This window comes from Euprymna scolopes, chromosome 41 (assembly GCF_053919585.1).
Source record: "Euprymna scolopes isolate OS-2025 chromosome 41, ASM5391958v1, whole genome shotgun sequence".
NCBI lineage: Eukaryota > Metazoa > Mollusca > Cephalopoda > Sepiida > Sepiolidae > Euprymna > Euprymna scolopes.
The window spans coordinates 38,451,462-38,471,694 of NC_136522.1; the positions used below are offsets into that span (position 1 = coordinate 38,451,462).

Sequence of the window (20,233 nt, forward strand, 5' to 3'; positions counted from 1 at the left end):
TAAATTTCTATTTTTATTAATTGTTGTTGCATCTTGTCTTGTTTACAATTGCTCATTTAGAATTGTAAATGTTTATGTGCGTATGTTAAAAAAATAAATATGAACCTATTATTTTAAAAATTAATATAAGAATTTAACTTGCAACAACAACTTAAAGTCTTGTTTAAAGCATGCAATGTTAAAAACTGTCTTTCATGTTCATTATGCCCTCATCAATTCTGGATAGTGGATCATTCTTGTTGTAAGTTCAACTACAGAAACTAATAATTACCATTCTTTTAGAAACAATAACATAGGTGTTATTTTATTTTTCAAACATACATTTCAAATCAAAACTTATTTTATTTATGCAATGCAAATACAAAAGAAAAATGCCATCTAATAAAGCCAGAAAATGAATTCTTCACATTCAAAATAACATTTTTAATTAAGTAAACAGTATCTTTTTACAAATTACAAAAATCTAAATTTTTTATAACTCTCGCTAGCAACTTTATTTTTTTATATTTAAATCTTAAAAATATAAATTTTAAATTTGAGTTAAATCTCAAATTAGAAAGTTACAAAATATTTAATGCACATACTACTCAAAAAAGAGATATTCTTTATTCTTATCATAACATTATAAAATATTACTGAATCATTTTCAAGAAAAGATAATAAAAAGAAAAATGAAATTGTTTTATTTATTCAATTTGCCTTTTAAAATAAGTATACCACAGAAACACATATGCTAGGGGTAAGGGAAATAAATCAATTTTGTAATGTTAATTGCAAAAATGTTTTAATTAAACATTTTATTAATTACTTTTAATATAGTAATTATGCAGTAATGGCAATGTAAAGTAAGTCTATTTTAATTATTTACATTTAAAGATGTGTTTTATTTTGTTTTCATTTTATTACTTTTAGTAAAAAACGTTTAGTTTATCTTTGTGTTGTTCTTTAGGATTCATTACTTTTTGGTATTATACAAAAATATTAGAGTATTAATAATAATATAGCAAAATTAAGATCCCTTAAAATCCTATTACAAAAGTAAATAATTGTAATGCTATATATAGATCTATTTTTCTCAAGTCCCTCCACTAACCAATATATCTTTACCCAGTTTAAATGTAAGATATAAAAACATCTCCAAAAGATCTAACAAAAATATAAAAATAAATAAAAATCCAAAGACTTTTATGCAACCTCCTCTATCATGCTAGAAAACTTCTTACTCCTAACAATATCCTAAATTTGTACAAAGCCATCATTCGCCCATGCGTAGAGTATATGCACATCTGAGTGTCCATTATTCAAACTTCTTGGCCTAACATTCACAAGCAACATTGAAGATATTGCCAAGGAAAGAAAAGTGTATTTGTTCACTTAGTACATCCCACAACATAGAATAAACACATGTTACTGTTGGCCAGACACCATATTGAATATCCACTTGAGACAAGAGAAATAACTAAATATATAGAAGACCACCAAGTTCGATAACTCTAACGTTAACATTGTTAATTCTTCTGGTGTCATATGTAAGTCAAAGTTCCAACAAAAAGAAAAAAAAAAACAAACAAAACGGATTATTAACACAAGTCTTAGAATTTTAGTAGAGGCTCCCATCTTCGTCAAACAGTTTGCGACCAGTTCCTGTCCTCTGATCCATTCAATTTGAATTTCCTCCTTTACTCTGGCCACATTAACTCTCTGTCACTTACAAGATTTGATGATTCTCTACCAAAGATGGTCTCTACCAAAGATGCATTGTCTGTTTTGCAAAGTACTTCAGGCAACTTGGGTAGTCCGAAAATTTCTTGCATCATGCCAGCTATCAATACACCTGCATCAGCAGATTCACTGAGTGCAAGAGTCTCGGAGAACAATGGTCTCTTCATTACTCGGTCAAGTTTTTTTGATGACCAGCATATAGGAGCCAGTCCATTCATCTTAACATAAACAAAGATGATAAATCCACCCTGTGAGGAACCATGCTCCAAGTTGGCATAGGTAGCATCAGAATAGCAAACCACACTCAAATCTGAAGGATTTCTCAGCTGTGGAAAGGATATGGAACCTTGTCTTTGATTTAAGCTTTAATAGTGACTTCAAAAAGTAACTTCACTTGAGGAGATTTTCTGGTATTACTCATCCTACACACATCAAATAATTCATTAGGTCGGGTAGTTACCCACATCATTTTTCCTTAAGAATTTTCCTTTCTTTATATCTATTGGAAAAATAGATGACACATGATTGTTTTAGTTTATAATGATTCCATCTTTCATTTGTGTAACATACAATCCTAGAAATTTGAAGGTTCCATTTTCATGCTTTCCAACCTTGAAAATTTTCTTTAATTCTGAAATCACATTTTTCAAAAAATAATTATTTCCACAAAATATACAGTCATCTACATGCATTGTCAAAATACCCATCAAGTTCTCGGATAAATCATTCCAAGGAAACAGTGCATTGTCATATGTACTTACCATTCCTTTTAGTTAAGTTAATTCCTTTACCATGAATGGGGTACATCATTCAATCCATAAATACATTTTTTTAGCTTCCACACTTGTGACTCTGGACATGCCTCAGATGATGGTCTGAGAAATACTTCTCTCTCTAACAAAGATGCTGAGGTGAAGTCAAGAATCACCAATTCTTAACGGTGGCTTTAACATTACAAGATGTATACATTACATCAAGCAACAGCTACGCAATGATAAAATTTCAAATTTGGAAAAACTTGGACAAAAATTAAAGAAAAGTGGGATGCCCTTTCCTCGGAGTATTACGGCAGTCTAATTCAATGAATTCCCAAAAGATTGCAGGCTGTCAAATTGCAGAAGGGCTATGCTACTAAATATTAACTAGTTCATTGTGTTCCTGTTGTATTTGTGTTGCATTAATGCCCTTAAGTTACATTTAAATAACAATTTTCCATTGTGCAGACTTTCTTTTTGCCTCCTCAATTTGAAGTTATTTTTTCAATTGACGTGAACACTAAAATATTTCAATTAAAAGTCAAATATGAACAGGTAAAATTATAGAGAAATAAAAGGCAAATCAAATGAGGTATTTGAGGTTGTTTAAACAGTTACATTAATTTTAGCTTAAATTTGCAGTTTTTGAAAAAATTACAAGTGCGGACTTCCTTTTTGCTGGCACTGTAAATATTTTTTAAATTTGACCAGAAATAACGCTGAACTGGTCGGGATTGCTTTAATTATATATTCTGATAACCGAGTAGCTCTAATTAAGCTACTTATGTTCTGATTACAAAATAGCTCCAATTAAATATGTAAGAACACTTTTTATCTTCATATTTTCATTTAAAATTTTTTTAATTTGTTCTGGTATAAAAAGTAAAAAATAAAAAAGTTTGTTTACCGCAATGCTATTGCTGATAATATTACTGCTGCTACTACAGATAGTTTTTAGATACTTTTTTAAAAAAAGAATGATTTTTTCCAGGTATCATGATTTTAAATTGCTCGGTATTGCAAGAGGAAATAAGTTACAATTACACTTTTAATGAATAAAAACACTAAAAAAGATATGATTTATTTAACAGTGGGTGTCCGAAGAAAATTGTTTTTCAAAATTTTCCATACTCCTCATTTTGAAGTCTTTTTTAACACAACAAAACTATGAGTAGTCAAAAGAATTTCGGACACCCCAAACTATTAAAAATAATATTTCTTGTAGTTATTTTCCAAATTTCATGACAAAATTCTTAATATAAGCGCAGTATGTGCATTTAAAAATCAGGGGGGGGGGTCATTACAAAATCTTACCAAAAATGCTGTTTTATTATGTTATCATTTTTATCACTTTATTTGCTTCAAACACTTAAAATATATAATGTACTTTATTATTTATTAATTCATTTGAAAGTATATTCATTTCCGAACAAAACGGTGGTATTTTGAGAACTTAAAATGCTTTGGTTTTTAAAATATGACGATTTTAGCAGAACCCCCTTGAAATCTGTGATTATCCAAAGCATTTTATTGTCTGTATGTATTGCTATTCATAACCACATGCTACAAAACGAGCCTTTGTTATTTTTTATTATCTTTAACTTTCTCTGTTATCACTCATCTTGTTCATATGCATTTTTGACTTATGTTAGGGACACATTCATACACTTCATGAATTTTCATGTTTTTCATTTCTTTCTCCTTTGCATCAATCACATCTTTTACTTGTTCTTGTTCAGTTGTGAGGAAAACAACATGTTCTTCATGATTTCCTTCTGTTACATGAGGAAGTTCTCACCACTGACCAACCTTATCCCAATTGATACACACTGAAATGCATTTTCTGCAACTGGTTCTCTATTCTGCTAATGGCCATAATTTCGAGTTGATTTTGGTTGTGTACTCATAATCTTTCCTTTTTTCCATTCATTATTTCCAATAATTTTACATTCCACTATTTTCCCTACACCCAGCCTTGTAGTATTGTCTTTCAGTTCCTCCCTCTTCCAAGACTTCATTCATCTCATTTAAGGGAATTGTATTTTCTTTATTCCTTGGCATTCCAAAGTCCTTGTTTACCTTCATTAAGTGACATGGATGCATCCTGTAGAATGCTCCTTCATGTCAGATCAATACACATTGACCCTCTTTACCCAAAATTTTGACAGGGCCATGCCATCCTTTATAGTTTTTTAAATGTTGTCCTCTGTCACAAATCGTTCATCCACATAATATTCAATCGCAGTGCTCTCTGAATTTTTTTCCGCCTCCATAAACTTTTTCTCACAGAATGTAAGGCATTTAAATTTATTCTAACCATATCACTGTTGAAGTATCTAATGCTGGTAACTGTTTTATCAAAACTGACAGTGTATTTACATTGGATCTAAAAACAAGCTCATTTGGGTTAAATTGTCCAGAATGATACTGAAGAGCATTTTTGGCACTAACAGCCCAAGCCAAAGCTATTTCTGGTTCACATTTCTTCTGATGTTTTCTCCATTACTTAAGCCAATATTAGATTGTGACATTCCGCAGTGCCATTACGGAATGGACTTTCAAGTGGCTGTAGTGCAGTTTTCAATATTCAGTTTTTCTCTCTGTAACCATTGTTGTTAAATTCTCCCCCATTATCACTCAGGAAGTGTTTGGGAATTCCAAAATATGCTATCCATATTAAAAATATGTTGCAAATAATTTCTTCACTCTGCTTGGTTTTAATCAGCTTGACAGCAGAGTACCTAGTGGATGCATCAATTATGTTTAAAATCCAGCATTGGTTATGTCTGAATTCTTTTAAGTCCATACATACAGTGTAATTAAACTGGTTTCCAAGACTAAAACCCACCACTGGACGAAGAGGGAGTCTTCTAAGCCTTAAACAAACATAAGAGTCAGAAACTCCTTATCATGAAAGGCCCCACTGCCTCTCACCAATGATATCAATTTCTCTTTTGATGCATGAGCAAACTATTAATGTAAATTCTCAGCTTTTGTTCTTTTCTCCATTCTAGAGCATTTTTTAAAAGCTTCACAATCTAACACAAAGTTTGGTGACTTTTCAGCCTGCAAAAGCATATTTATCAATGGAAGACTATAATGTCCAGAAGTTGTCTTTTGCAATTTTATATATTTGCCTAACATCTTACAGCTGTCACTTTTAAAATCTAGTATCGTGCCAGCAGTTTTCATTGATTTATGACTTAGGTAAATCATTTTTATTACCCTCAACCTCTATGTATGCTCTTACACTTTTTATGCATCCTAAAGTTACTGGAAATTTAACTGCTTTAATTGCCTTTACATCCTCTCTATCATCAAAACAAAATGTCCTGTTGAATTTAAAAGTCTTCACTAACCACTTATCTCGGTCATTTAATGTACCAAAAAAATACATTAAACCAAAGTTCTCAAGTAACAGTTCTAGAACAGGCAGAATCCAATACTGCCATACACAGTATCTCTTTTACAAGATTGGAATTTTTATTTATTAGAATCATTTATCAATGTTCTGATAACAGGACTCGGAATTAACGAGAGGTGTACATGGTTTGAATCTACAACAGTGTCAATATTTCTAGGACTAAAACCAGTACAGTCTCTGGAAAAATGCCTAATAGAACCACATTTAAAGCAACGCATTGTCCTTCCTTGTTTGTCCATTGGATTTGTTTTTTTTTCTCAATAGAATTTTTGTTCCTTTTTACTTCCATTCCAATTGAAATTTAGTTTCAATTTCTTCCTTGATAGCAGGAACTGCTTTGCATTCCAATGAAGAAATATGAGAAAACACTTTTTTAAAGTATCTTTCATTGCTGCATAAGTTGGACTTCCACGTGTTGTCATCGCTAATTTTTCATTTTCTTATTAAATACATTTGTTACATTTAAAACAAAAAATGCTTGGACTCCTGCCAGCAGAGAAATTTCATATTTACATAATTTCTGGTACAAGAATTCATAACACACCAAAAAGTCGTTTATGTTTATTCCAGTAACTTTTTGAATGACATGTTTGTCATCGTGCTTTCGTCCCTTAATCTTGTCCAACTTGTCCATAATTATTTTTAATCAGTTTGGCTGATATCTGTGATGTCTAAGTGTTGAATGCATTCTTGTATGTTTTATGGCAATGACAAATATACTGTTGGGCCTTGTTTTTTCATAGACCACATATGCTTATATCATATTTCTGCTTGGTGTACATTTCTTCACTCTGCAATTACTGAATGGATTTTCAGCAGCAGTAGTGCAAGTTTCAATATTCAGTTTCTCTCTGTAATCATCATTATTAAATTCTCCCTCAGGAAGCATTTTGGAACTCCAAAATAGCTGTTTCGTAAATGATGCCATCTTTCTTTCAATTGTTGAACAGATATATCTGTCACACGAAAAATCTATGCTCTGTTAGTTCACTTAGTACATCTCACAATGTAGGATAAACATGTGTTACTGTTGGCCGGATGCCATATTGAATATCCACTCGAGACAAGGGACATAACTAAATATATAGAAGGCCACCAAGTTCGATAACTTTAATAAAGTGGATACTTTCTACAATGCTAGAAAACTTAGGCCTGTCGTTATCCTCTATATCTACAAATCCACCATTTGCCCATGCGTGCAATATTGTTGTTACATCAGTCTCTCTATCTTAGACAGGAATTTAGAAAAGAACCCTTAATCTATTACCTTATACTGTGAAGTGAGTTCCAAGCTCCAGTTCCATTGCTGCAATGTTGTATCCACATGCTTGTTTTTCAAGTACTTTAATGGAATGTGCTCCAACAAACTTTTAGCATTAGTGCCCCACCCCCATTTTATTATAAATACCTCTGACCAACTTAACAATCAGCAAAATCCCACACCATTCACTGTGTAGGACCCCAGATACCAGAAGGTTTCTTGTTGGATAGAATTTCCTCTCTGTTTTCCTAATTGTAGCAACATGCAGAAATTTACAAGTAATTGCTTAGGATGTTCCAGTAGATATGGTTCCTAATTCACAGTATCCCTTTTATCTCAGTGCCAATCCATGTCTCGTTTGGGGTAAAAAAATATAGATGATCAATATTGTAAATAAACATCAATATGAAGTATATAAGAGTGAACAACGAAATATATTGGTCAAGACTGAATTTATTTGCATATTTTCAAATATTCAAACCTTCCATTATCTATATTCTACAAAATTACTTTTCCTTCAAACTTTTTTTTTCATTTTTGTCCAAAATCTTTCCCTGTTTAATATGAAATATCTAAAATTGAATTTCAATAATTATTATAAAATAACAAAATAACAGGCTTGGTACCTAATTATAATTTATTTAAATCAAATTTTCTTACAATTAAATATAAGAAATCTTAATCTGCCACTACCAATGTACTTGCACTCAATTATCATCTTAATACACCTTATTCACATCATATTTACATGATTTAGAACATTCTAATTGATGCAAATATGATATAAGTTTGTATAATTCATTAAGCCAATGTTACACCACCGTCTACCACTCCTACTTATATAGTAACTCCTTATCTGAACAATCAATTTATATTTATGAAACTTTAAAATTCTTTTCATAATGCTCTTTTCCTAATTCCTCCTTGAACTGTTTTATACCAAATATCTAAAATTGTATTTAAATAATTATTATTAAATAGTTATTATAAAATTATTATAAAATAAAGAAGGAAATAACAATAATCATATATAATTATAATTCATTTAAGAGATCTTATTCTTATATTTCCCCCCAAAAAAGAAAGACATACTGATGATGAAGTGTATCTTTGAAATATATTTATAAATTTCAATATAAATTTCAAACAAAATAAATATAAATATCTATTTATTTTGTAATAATGCGTTGTTTTGGCTTCAAACGTATCTAATACGTATTTATTTTCTTATATTTCAATTATACCTTCAAAACCATACCAATATAAATAAATACAATCATTTATCATCTTAATATGTCAATCCTTTACATGATTTAGAATATGATAATTAAAGTAAATCTGATATTTGAATAATCTATTAAGTCAATGTTACACCACCATCCAACACCCCTACTTATATTCTAAATAACTCTACCTCATATTTTTCCTATATTTTAACCACGCTGTCTATTACATTATCATATTTGTCATATATAATTATATTATATACAACAAATCTGCCATAAAACTATTTTCCACTATTTATTCATGTTATTTACATTTCAAACATTTTATAAATTGACATCCCGACACAGTTATCTCCCTTGTTACAAACCAATTGCATCTTAGTCCATTTTATTTTCTACCATAAATTGATGATGATTGCCACTTCTTTACAGAAGATCATTCCTACAAGATTGCAATGTCCGGCTTATTTTTATAAGTCTGGCTTTGTCATTTCTTTATCGCAATGGGTCTTGTAGGAATATTTGTACATTTTAATGGCCATGTGATGCATTTGTATGACATGCAGAATACACTCCTCTTTGACAAAGCTTAGTAACAAACTGAAGCAAGATAACTAAGAGATGGTAAACTATGTTAATTTTAGTCCATATATTTTATCTGCTATATTACCACTTCTGCTTTTAGCATTTAATTTGTTCACAAATTGTTGCTATGTATAAACAAGAGTTAACATCCATTTTCATCAGCATAGAAGTGTATTGTGTTGATTGCCAATATTTCATAGTTTTGCAATCTAAAAATAACTTCAAACTGTTATTTCCCATGATAAATTCCTCAGTTTAACATTAAAAGATGTCACTAAACTTTTTGAACACTGGAAAAAACATATCAATTTGCAAACTTTTATTTAACTAGCTGTTTCTTAATTTTTGAAAATTAAGAAAAAGAAAAGGAATTTTTCATCTGTTTTTTTTTTTTTTTTAATTTTTCTTCTCATATGACTATATTTAAACTTTTCTTTAAAATTAACTTTTTTTATATCTTCAAAATATATTTAAATTTTATTTCACATTAACAACTTCAAACATTTTTTGAAAATTTAAAATTTTTTATTTTTTTAAAATTCCATTTTCACCTGAAACAAGACACAGTGCCACTTTGATGTAGGGGGCTACTATCAAGGACGTGAGTTGAAGGGATACTATGTATGGAGTTGAGTAGCAAGATGTCTGTTCACATTAAACTTGAACTTCTGCATGTCAGTACAGTTGTGAAAGCAGGAATCTCGAAGGAAGTTCCAGAGTCTAGCAGATCTGGGGAGGAAACTATTAGAGTAAAAGGCCTTCTTACATCTAGGGATCTCTACTGTGTAGGGGTGGGATTTTGCTTATTGTTAGGTTTGTTGGGGGTATTTACGTCGAAGGGGTACAAGAGCTGTAGTTCGTCAGAGCATCCACTATTAGAATACTTGCAAAACAGGCAGAGGGATGCAACATTTCGTTGGTAAGACAGAGGTTGAAGCTTGACTGACAGTTGAATAAAATAAAATATGCATCAAGTGCACTTGAAAGTCAAATCATAATGTAATATTAGGAAAATAAACACATATTTTACTTGATGCATATTTTATTTTATTTAAATTAAAACAACGTTTCTATATGCACTTTCATCCTTTACGTTATTCTAGCGTTGCCTACACACAGTTCAAACATTTCAAAATACAACCGCTAGATACAACGTGCAGCTCTTTACAAACAGACTTCTTTCTCCAACTTTACAACATGGCAAGGAAGAAGAAAAGAAAAGGAAAAAAAACAAAAAAAAAAAAAACAAAACAACACACTGAAGATGGAGTATACCTGTGAAATATATTTGTGATAAATTTCAAACAAGTAAAATATTTGTTTATTTTCCTAATATTACGTTGCGATTTGGCTTTCAAGCGCACTTGATGCATATTTTATTTTATTCATAGATATATGTTATTGAATGAAATAATTTGTACTGTTATCTATAGCGAGTAAGCACAAAAGCAATTAAGCCCCAATTTTCAATTTAAGATTGATATTTGGTATTTTTTTCAGTAATTATAGCAAGAGATTATATTTGCAAGAACTAGAATTTAGTCAGATAGTCAGGGACCTGAACCTTGGATTAACCACTAAGGAGGCTGTCCTATCAGCAGGTGCAAAGTACTAGGACTGCTGTATTGCCATTTGGTGAATGGATTCTGGGCCATGCAGTAGTTTCTGGTGGGGCCTCTCGATACCATACTAGTGAGTAATTGTAACGGCTTTATCTTATCATGTGCTACAAAAAAAAAAAAAAATTCCTGTCATTTTCTCTTACTTTCCCTCTCTAACCTGCTCTAACCAAGTCTGTCGACCTGTTCCACAAATCTCCAAACCTCAACATGAATTATCTCCAGGAAAAAAACATGAACAAACCTAGAACCACATCCTCCAACATAGACCCCCTACTACCATGTCTCCTTCTCTAACATCAGGGGTCTACGTTCCAACCTTCCAGAGGTTGAAACCTAATTACAGGAGATGAAACTGGACATATTCTTCCTAAGCAAAACTGGCATAGGGCCGACCACTTCCTTAGATGAGTTCATACTTAATAGATACTCTAACTTAACATCTAAATCTGACCCCCAAGACTGCCATGGGCATGGAATATGTGCCTACATTAAAGATGGCTTTCCATATGGTAGGGATATCTCCAGAGAAGACCCTAATTTACCTTATATGTGCTTCCATGTTGCACTTGCTTACACCACTGCATTTATATTTGCTCCCTATCGCCCCCACAACAGTGAAGTTACTATCTTTAAGAGCATATCTGAGAAAATTGACCACATCCTGTCTGCTCATCCTTCGGCTAACATTCACATCTGTAGTGACTTCAATGTCCACAATGTAGAATGGCTGACCCACTCAAACAAGACTGATGATGAGGGGAGGTTCTGTCATGACTTCTCCATTGCCTACGGCCTCACTCAGATTGTTCACGAGCCCACCCGTGTGCCCGATACTACCGGTCAGTATGCAAGCCTTCTAGACCTTTTTCTCAACTTTCTCTGAGCTATGCTCATGTTCCGTTCTATCTCCTCTGGGATCTTCCGACCACTTGGTTGTATCAGTTAAGTTAAAAATGAAATGCAACAAGTCTTCAGACGTACCTCTCCACCTTACATTATATCGATACTCTATGGCTGACTGGGATAGCTTCCATACATTTATATTTGATCTACCTCTGCATTCCATGTTTAAAAAGGACGTATCCTCTATAGTATCAGACCTGACGGAATGGTTAATTGTAGGTATAGACCGATTCATACCATCCAAAAAATTCCAACAAAAACCTAACATCCAACCATGGTTCTTCCCAGAATGTGCTGCTGCCATTGCGCACAGAAATCACTTTTTCCATAGCTACCAACGTAATAGATGTACTGAGACTAAAGCTGCTTTCAGAACTGCCAGCAACAACTGTAAAAGAGTAATAAAAAATACAAGAGAGCTATATGCTCAGTCTGTTAAATTCAATGTTCAGCTGAGCAGCAGCTTGGTTCCCACTAGTTTTGGCAAGTAGTAAACAGGATCCTGAACAGAAGCGTGTGTTCTATCCCAACCATCATCAATGGACCTGAGGTCATCTTGTCAGCATCAAACTATTTGCCAAGAACTTTGCAGCTTATTCTACCCTATGCGACCAAGCCCATCAACTCCCCATATTTCCTCCTATAACAAACAACACGCTATGCAACTGTTAGAGAACAGGTCATCTGTTCTTGTAAGTAAGTAAAAATGAGATAGGATAGTCCGATAATTCAAACCTGGGAAGCTAGGTTTGGAATTAAGATTCAGGAGAATTCCGATCGAGAGTTAAAATAAATAAGCAGATGTTTGTTGAAAAGGAATTTGTGTTTAGTAATGTTATTGAAAAAGGAATTTGATGATTCAATTCTGTATATTGAAAAAGGAATTTGAAACGAAATAGGAAAATTTTAAACATATTTGAAAGTAGGTTAGGTCGAAATAGGTTAGAAAACTCTTGTTGTAGACATGATGAACAGTACATGTTTTAGACAACGTGAGGCATGTCAGGCCACGGGATCGATCATGCACGTTGTTTGGTCATGCAATGACGTCATGGAAGAGATGAGTTGTCAATATAGTTAGAGCTTTAGTGAGACAAACAGTCAGAGTAGTCAGAGAGAGAAGTCAGCGCTGAGTCAGAGGTTGGACAGGGTCGGACAGACAGAGCTGACATTCACCTTGGAAGCGAAGGTTAGAAGAAGGAAATCATGTAAGACTTTGAACTCATTGATGCGAAATCATTGACCAGTCAAAGAAATAAAGGACGTCATCATATTTTGTAACAGCTGTCTTGTGTTATGTCATTCTACAAACAAAGGTATTGTGAATCATTTATATCAACTTGTGTTCCACTCATCTGTATAAAGAACTTTGTGTATAAAATTCATATAAGTAATGTGCCTATCACCTTAAGAATCCCCCCCCCCTCAGCTATTATAAGTAATAGTTTCTTTATGATAAAAGAACTTATAATCATCATCTCAAAAGAATATGTGTTAAAGAAATATAATGCTTATAGAAACACTCCCAGAACTGTCAGAACTGTATAAATGTCAATCTCTCTTCTATCTATATATCTATCCCCCTCTCAGTGTGTATTACATGTTCCCGGCTCTGTATTAAAATGTACCCTGTCTTTATCTCGCTAATATGAACACTCTAAGACGAACACGCAACAACATACGTCATCCCTATGCAACACAACAAACAAATATCTGTGCACGATGTCGCCCAGCTAATCAAGAACATTAATTCCAGTAAAGCAACTGTCTCTGACAGCATTCCAATTATAGTGTTAAAAAAGCTTCAACCAGAAATTGCCCCCATACTTACAAAACTGTTTAAGCGTTGTCTTAAGGAGAATTGCTTCCCAACACCCTGGAAAACCTCATCAGTATGCCCTGTATGTAAGAATTCAGGTGACAGGTCATCTCCCTCTCAGTACAGACCAATAAGTCTCCTGTGTGTCATGAGTTCTGGAATCCATATTAAATAAAAAAGTAGTCAACCACCTCAGCAGAAATAACCTTCTTAGTGACATGCAATATAGTTTCCGTTCTACTAGATCTACAGCAAATGTGCTAACGGTTATATCTCCTAGGATTAGTGAATCTTTCAGCAAAGGCTTCCTTTCTAGGGCAATTGCTCTTGACATATCAAAGGCCTTTGATAAAGTATGGCATAAAGGCCTACTTCACAAGATTTCCAGCTACGGTATAACTGGAAATGTTTTCTCAATTATTAAATCATTTCTCTCTGATAGGGTCATGAGAGTAGTAGTTGATGGGCAGAAATCAGAAGCCCACAGTATTAATGCTGGTGTACCTCAAGGGTTCATCCTGGGCCCAACTCTCTTCCTGATCTACATCAATGATCTCCCAAAACACATACTTAAATCATTCGTTCACATCTATGCTGAGGACACGACCATCTATGGCAATACATCAAAGGCTGTAAATGACAAAGTTCTCTCTGATTCTCTCTCCTCTGATCTTGAGCGCGTGGTACAATGGGGGAAGAGGTAACTGGTTACTTTTAATGCATCTAAAACCAAGCTTCTATCTTTACATCATCAATGCTCTGATCCTCATCTAGCATCAATTGAAATGGATGGCTCTTGTCTTGGGGAGGCTCCATGTTTTAACAAGCTTCTAGGATTGACCTTTACTCCTGATCTGAAATGGAACACGTACATCAAATCTGTTGGCAAGATTGCTGGAAAAATGGTGGGATCCTTCTACTGCTCCAGTAGATATCTCACTGCTGATGCAATTCTCTATCTGTATAAAAGCCAAGTACGTCCAAGGATGGAGTTCTGCTCACCATATCTGGGCAGGAGCTGCTAAAAACAGCCTATCCTGCCTTGACAGAGTACAAAATAGACTTCGTAGCCTAGTGGGGATGCCCTTTTCTCTTCCCTGCAACCTCTCTCCCACAGAAGGGATGTTGCGAGCCTGTCATTGTTTTATCATTATTTCCATGGCAAGTGCTCTTCTGAGCTCCAATTACTGGTCCTCCCTCGCCAATCTTTCACGAAAAACACCCGTCTAGCTGAAATCACTGTCAGTAATTTTCCCTACTCTGTCTGTGCCTAAATCAAAACGTAGATTCCATGAACAAAGCTTCTTTCTTAGAAGTGCATGTCTGTGGAAATCTCTTCCATTTGCCTGTTTCCCACCTGACTACAACTTGGATGTCTTCAAGTCCAACATAAACAGTCCCCCCCCTTAAGTAAAACACTTTATCAGATCTCCATTACTAGCGATTACTATGATATTATCCCATTGATTACTGTACACGCAATAACCCTTATCCTCGAGTGGTGACTTGCTTGTAAAAAAAAAAAAAAGAAAAAAAAAAGATTGTAGTGGACAAAATATACATGAAAACTAATTTAAAATGCTTTTTATAGATGAAATGAAGATCGCCCTTGATTGGTTGATGGATGGGCTCAAGGATGAGTTTGTAAGCAACATGATTAAATATAATATTTTTAAATGCCAACAAGACTATGGTGAGATCATGATATTAGTTGGGATTATTAGTAATGAGCTTGTGCATTCATTTAAAGTGATTATCTTATTGATTGGCCTTCAAATAGTTGTGACTTGAATCTCATTGAGATATTTGTTCTAATGGAAAGCAATTCAATAGTAAGTGTGACTTTGGGGAGACAGTTAAAGTTGCTGCTAACAACTTATCAACCATTAAAATTGAAAATCCAACATCAGATGTTGACAATAGGCTGCTAAGCGTTATCAAAAAAAAAAAAAAGAAGCATTTGCGCAATAAATTTGAGATTTTTGTTTTATTTTTAAAGTATTTTTTTTTTTTAAATTAATGAATTTGTTTCTAAAATCTTTTGTTTCTAAAATCTTTTCATATTATGTTTTTACATCAGTGTTACAATTGTAGAATAATGTACAAGTTCCAAAAGTTGCAAATTTTTTAAGTTAACAAAACTTGCCAGTAGTTTTACTGGCAAGTTTTGTTAACTTAAAAAATTTTCCAAGTAAAAACAATATTTCACTCTATCACTATATATTTAAATTAATAATATTAAGTAGAATCTGAACAAGATAATAATAGGACCTTTAACATTAGGGACGCAATTCTTTAAATATTCCTTCTTTTCAAAAATATAATTTCATTTAAAAATGTTTTCTTCTCAGATTTTAACTCATTCCATCCAGGAAGTGTCATTTGAATCTTGCAATGGCTGATAACATTTTTGTGCACCACCAGTATAGATGAATTACAGTTTAATACTAAAAGGAGCAATGCACCTTTCAGTTGTCATGCGGAATGATTTTCTCAAAAATGATATAAGTGTTAATGAATTGGAATTCATTATTGAGATGAGTATTATTTATTAATTTATTTATTGTGGACATCTTTTTTAGTTGTCGTTTCACGACGTTTCAGCCAACTATTCCTCTGGCCTTCGTCAGGTGGTAACCATGATGGGATAGGAACTCTAAATCTTTTAACTGCATCCTCAGCAATTACTGCCTTCCTTATTGTCTCATTGCATTTTGGCCAAGTAAGCCCCTGGCCAGCTTTGGGTAGGATTGAAACCACTTTCTTCAGACAATGCTCACCTGGCACCGTAGGGATTCAATGTTTCTATTCACTGCATCACGAGCCCCGAACGGTGATCAAGGTTGGATTTTTTGGTCTTATAAATCCACATCTATTTATTATCTGATCTTCCATGGTTGGGTTCGTCCTGAATGACATATATATTATTTAATTGGCATTCATTATTGAGATGAGTATTATTTATTTATTGCAGACTATCATCCTCATCTTTTTAGTTGTTGTTTCACGATGTTTCGGCCAATTATTCCTCTGGCTTTCATCAGGTGGTAACCACAATAGAATAGGAACTCCGAATATCCTAACAACTATGGAAGGCAGTAATTGCTTAGGATGAAGTTAGGAGATTTGGAGTTTCTATCCTGTCATAGTCACCACCTGACAAAGACTAGAGGAATAGTTGGTCTAAACATCGTGAAACAACAACAACTATAAAAGATGAGGATAATAGTCCGCAATAAATAAATTAATGATATAAGTTTACTGGACAAAAAGTAAAAAAAAAAAAAAAACAGAGTAAAAAAAAGTAAAAAAACGATAATTAACATTGCTTAAAAGAATACAATAAATTCTTAATATTGGAAATAATATTGAAATCTTGACTAGAAACTAAACTGATAACAAACAAACAGACAGGAGTATAAATTTATATATATAGATATATAATCTATATATATAAATTTATACTCCTGCCTGTTTGTTTATTCACAGTTTGATTAATATATACAAAAGGTCCATTACTTTTCTATTTCAGGATCATACTATATATATAGTATGATTCTTGCAAAATATACAATTAAGAAGTAACCTTGTAGCAACCCCCCCCCCCTAATGAACTATACTCTCTGGCGGATCAATGCTTCCCTGTAAGTTCTTCGGCCATAGACTGGCCAATCGACAGGCAGGGCGCATTGATCCTACTGTCCCCAAAAAGAGTGCAGGGGACATCCAACAGTCAGCACAGAGCCGCGAGCGAAGACACACCTTCCTCTCCTCCTCACCCAGCACCGACAGTCCGACTTGGACCTGACTCAATAACTTTGAGCTCCACCACTATTATCCCGCTGAATAAATACTTGCAAATCTTAAATGTTAAAAGGAGTTTGTCATTTTTATCGAGGGTTCTAAAAGATAAATAATTAGCTGGAGTACAACCACCCCACTAAAAATGGTGACCCGACGGAACGCTCCTCGTTAAAAACAAAAAAAAAAAAAAAAAAAAAAACTTCTCAAACAAAATAGAATATTTTTTTAAAGAGAACGTACAAACTTCCTTCCAAACATTTGCAAAAAACAAAAAGAAATTACGGAGAGCACTCAAAACAAACAAAAACTACAGACTGAAAGAAGAAATAATATTTCATTTATATATATAATTCTTCAAAGGGATTCGCACAAAAAGAAACAGAATTTTTTTTTTACCAACCAAAGAAAAAAAAACGGACAATTCTTTGCGTGTTAAAAAAATCCCACGTGGCCCCTCCCGCACCTCCGAAACGCACATACACGTCAAAAGTATCGGCGTCAAAGTGTCTGCGGCTTACAAACGAGGGAAACTAAAAAAAAAAAAGGCGGCCTGATATTCTCCATAGAGAATATTTTAATAAAAAAAAATTTAAAAAAAGACATTTCAAAAAGAAAACACTTTAAGAACCGTTAATTAACGTTCCTGTAGGATATTCTTTCTTTTAGAATAACTCTATTTAACCTCATAATTTTCGCAAAGAAAGAAGCCTATTTCAAAAATACAAAAAAAAACCCCGAAATCATCTTCCAAAAATCAAGTACTTATCACCGAAAACCATTCAACAACACTGGACATTTTGTTCCCCCACGGAAAAATAAAAAAACATCCCCGCCGGACGCATTCATACAGTTCCAACACCACGTGTCATATATAGACTTAAAAACGTTTTAAACGGATATTCTTCCCCGGCCAGCAAAAGAAAAAACCAACGTGAGTACTTGCTTCATATAAAAAACACACACACACACACACACATAGTTTTTCTCTTTTACCAGAAATATAAAAAAAAAAAAGAAAAAAGCATAATCTATCAATTTATTTTATTGTTTAAAAAAAAATTTTTTTTTAAATATTTTTCTCCTATTGCGTACAGTTTGATACCTTTTCTAAATACCCCCCGCCACACATGCTTCGGCTTAAATGTTCCTTTTCCTATTAGAATAGATTTTTTTTTTTCGGTCCTCCCAGAAGAGACCCATAAAAGTATATTTCTTCATTTTTTAAAATTTTTTATTTTTTATTTGTAGTACTTCCAATATTTCTCGTGTTTCTTTGGCATTATCCTTTAAGTCGGATAACTGAATTTTTTTTGGTCTGTTCCTTTTTTTTGTTAGTTAAACATGTCCTCCGTATTGCCTGCCTTTGCTGGTGATGTGCGAGTTTGGTTTGCCCAATTGGAATCGCATTTTTTGGCAAACAACGTATCGGAGCAGACAAAGCTGCACATATTATTCAGTGCATTCCCCGCATCGTTGACGCCAGTTATGAAGGATTTGATAACTGACACCCCCATTAATTCTACCTATGAAAGCATAAAGCGGGAGGTGCTGCTCCGAACGTCAGTCTCAGCAGAGAAGCGTTTCCAAACGTTGGTCCATGACGAACTTTTAGGGGATCGTATGCCAACGGAGTTACTCCGTAGAATGAGAGAACTGGCAGAAGACGTCCTGGCCGACAGTGCCCTTATAAAGCAGCTCTTCATTTCAAGGCTGCCATCTCAAGTAAAGGCAATTTTGGCACCTATGGTTGAGAAGCAATCTGTAGATACCATAGCAGCATCGGCGGATAGGGTGATGGAATTCTCTAGGGGACCTACCACCGCTGCGATCCCTCAGCCACAGGCTGAAGTTTTTACACACGCTGCTGCGACTGGTAATGCAAGCCGAGACGCCATGTCTTTGGCTATACTTGACGCTATTGAGCGTCTCACCAAAGAGGTGAAAAAATTAAACGCAACTAGATCACCATCGCCCAGACGCCGCTATCAAGGTCGCCCACCAGCTCCCCATCGCCGCCTCCAGTAACACGCCAGGGCTATGCTTTTAGCATAGCCGTTTTGGAGCAGAGGCACAGAGGTGCACAATGCCCTGTTCGTTTTCGAACCAGGAAAACTAAGGTCAGGGGACTTGAGCATGGCAAGCTCTCCACCGGGTATGCACACAAACCGTGCCTATTTTATTATAGACTCGCTATCCCAGGCACGTTGCTTGTTTGATATGGGAGCCGCTTGCAGCATATGGCTGCTAAAACTCCTCGGTAAAAAACCACCAGTATCGCCAATCACACTGCAAGCGATAAATCACTCGGCAATCCCCACATATGGTCAAATTTCTCATTCTCTAGACTTGGAATTATGGAGAGACTTTACGTGGGTCTTCACGGTGGCCGACTTACCGTACCCCATACTAGGCGCGGACTTTCTGCACCACTTTAACCTATTAGTGGACATGCGAAAACATCGGCTGATAGACGCTAATATGGAACTTTCCGTCTCTGGGGTAAAAACAAACACTCCCGCTATCAGCCCGGTATTCTTCATTGCTGCGTCTGATGACCCATACCAGACTTTACTGTAAGCGTACCCGGAATTGACCAATTTAAATTTTGTGGTCAGCAAACCCACTCACTCAACAAAGCACCATATTGAGACCACAGGTGCACCTGTGTTCTCACGACCACGCCGCCTCCCTGCTGATAAACTTAAGGCAGCAAAGGCAGAATTTAGCCATATGCTGCAGCTGGGAATAATTCGCCCCTCGTCCAGTCCATGGGCTTCCCCTTTGCATATGGTCCCTAAGCGTGATGGGGATTGGCGTCCGACTGGGGACTATGGACAACTGAATGCCATGACGGTACCCGATCGTTACTCAATCCCACACATTCAAGACTTTGCTTCCTCGCTGCATGGTTGTAAGACCTTCTCTAAGCTAGATCTGGTTAAGGCTTACCATCAGATCCCGGTGAATCCGGCCGACATACCCAAGACTGCAGTTACAACTCCATTTAGAGCGTTTGAATTTTTAACTATGCCCTTCGGTTTGCGAAACACGGCTAGTACCTTTCAGCGCTTCATGTACGAAGTAGTGCGTGACTTGGACTTTGTCTATAATT

General features: G+C 34.5%; 1 protein-coding gene across 7 annotated transcripts in view; it reads left to right on the top strand.

Moving 5' to 3' along the window:
* The window catches only part of LOC145266478 (RNA ligase 1-like), a 485,995-nt gene that overhangs the window by 242,554 nt on the left and 223,208 nt on the right, over positions 1-20,233 (top strand). The window lies entirely within an intron of this gene.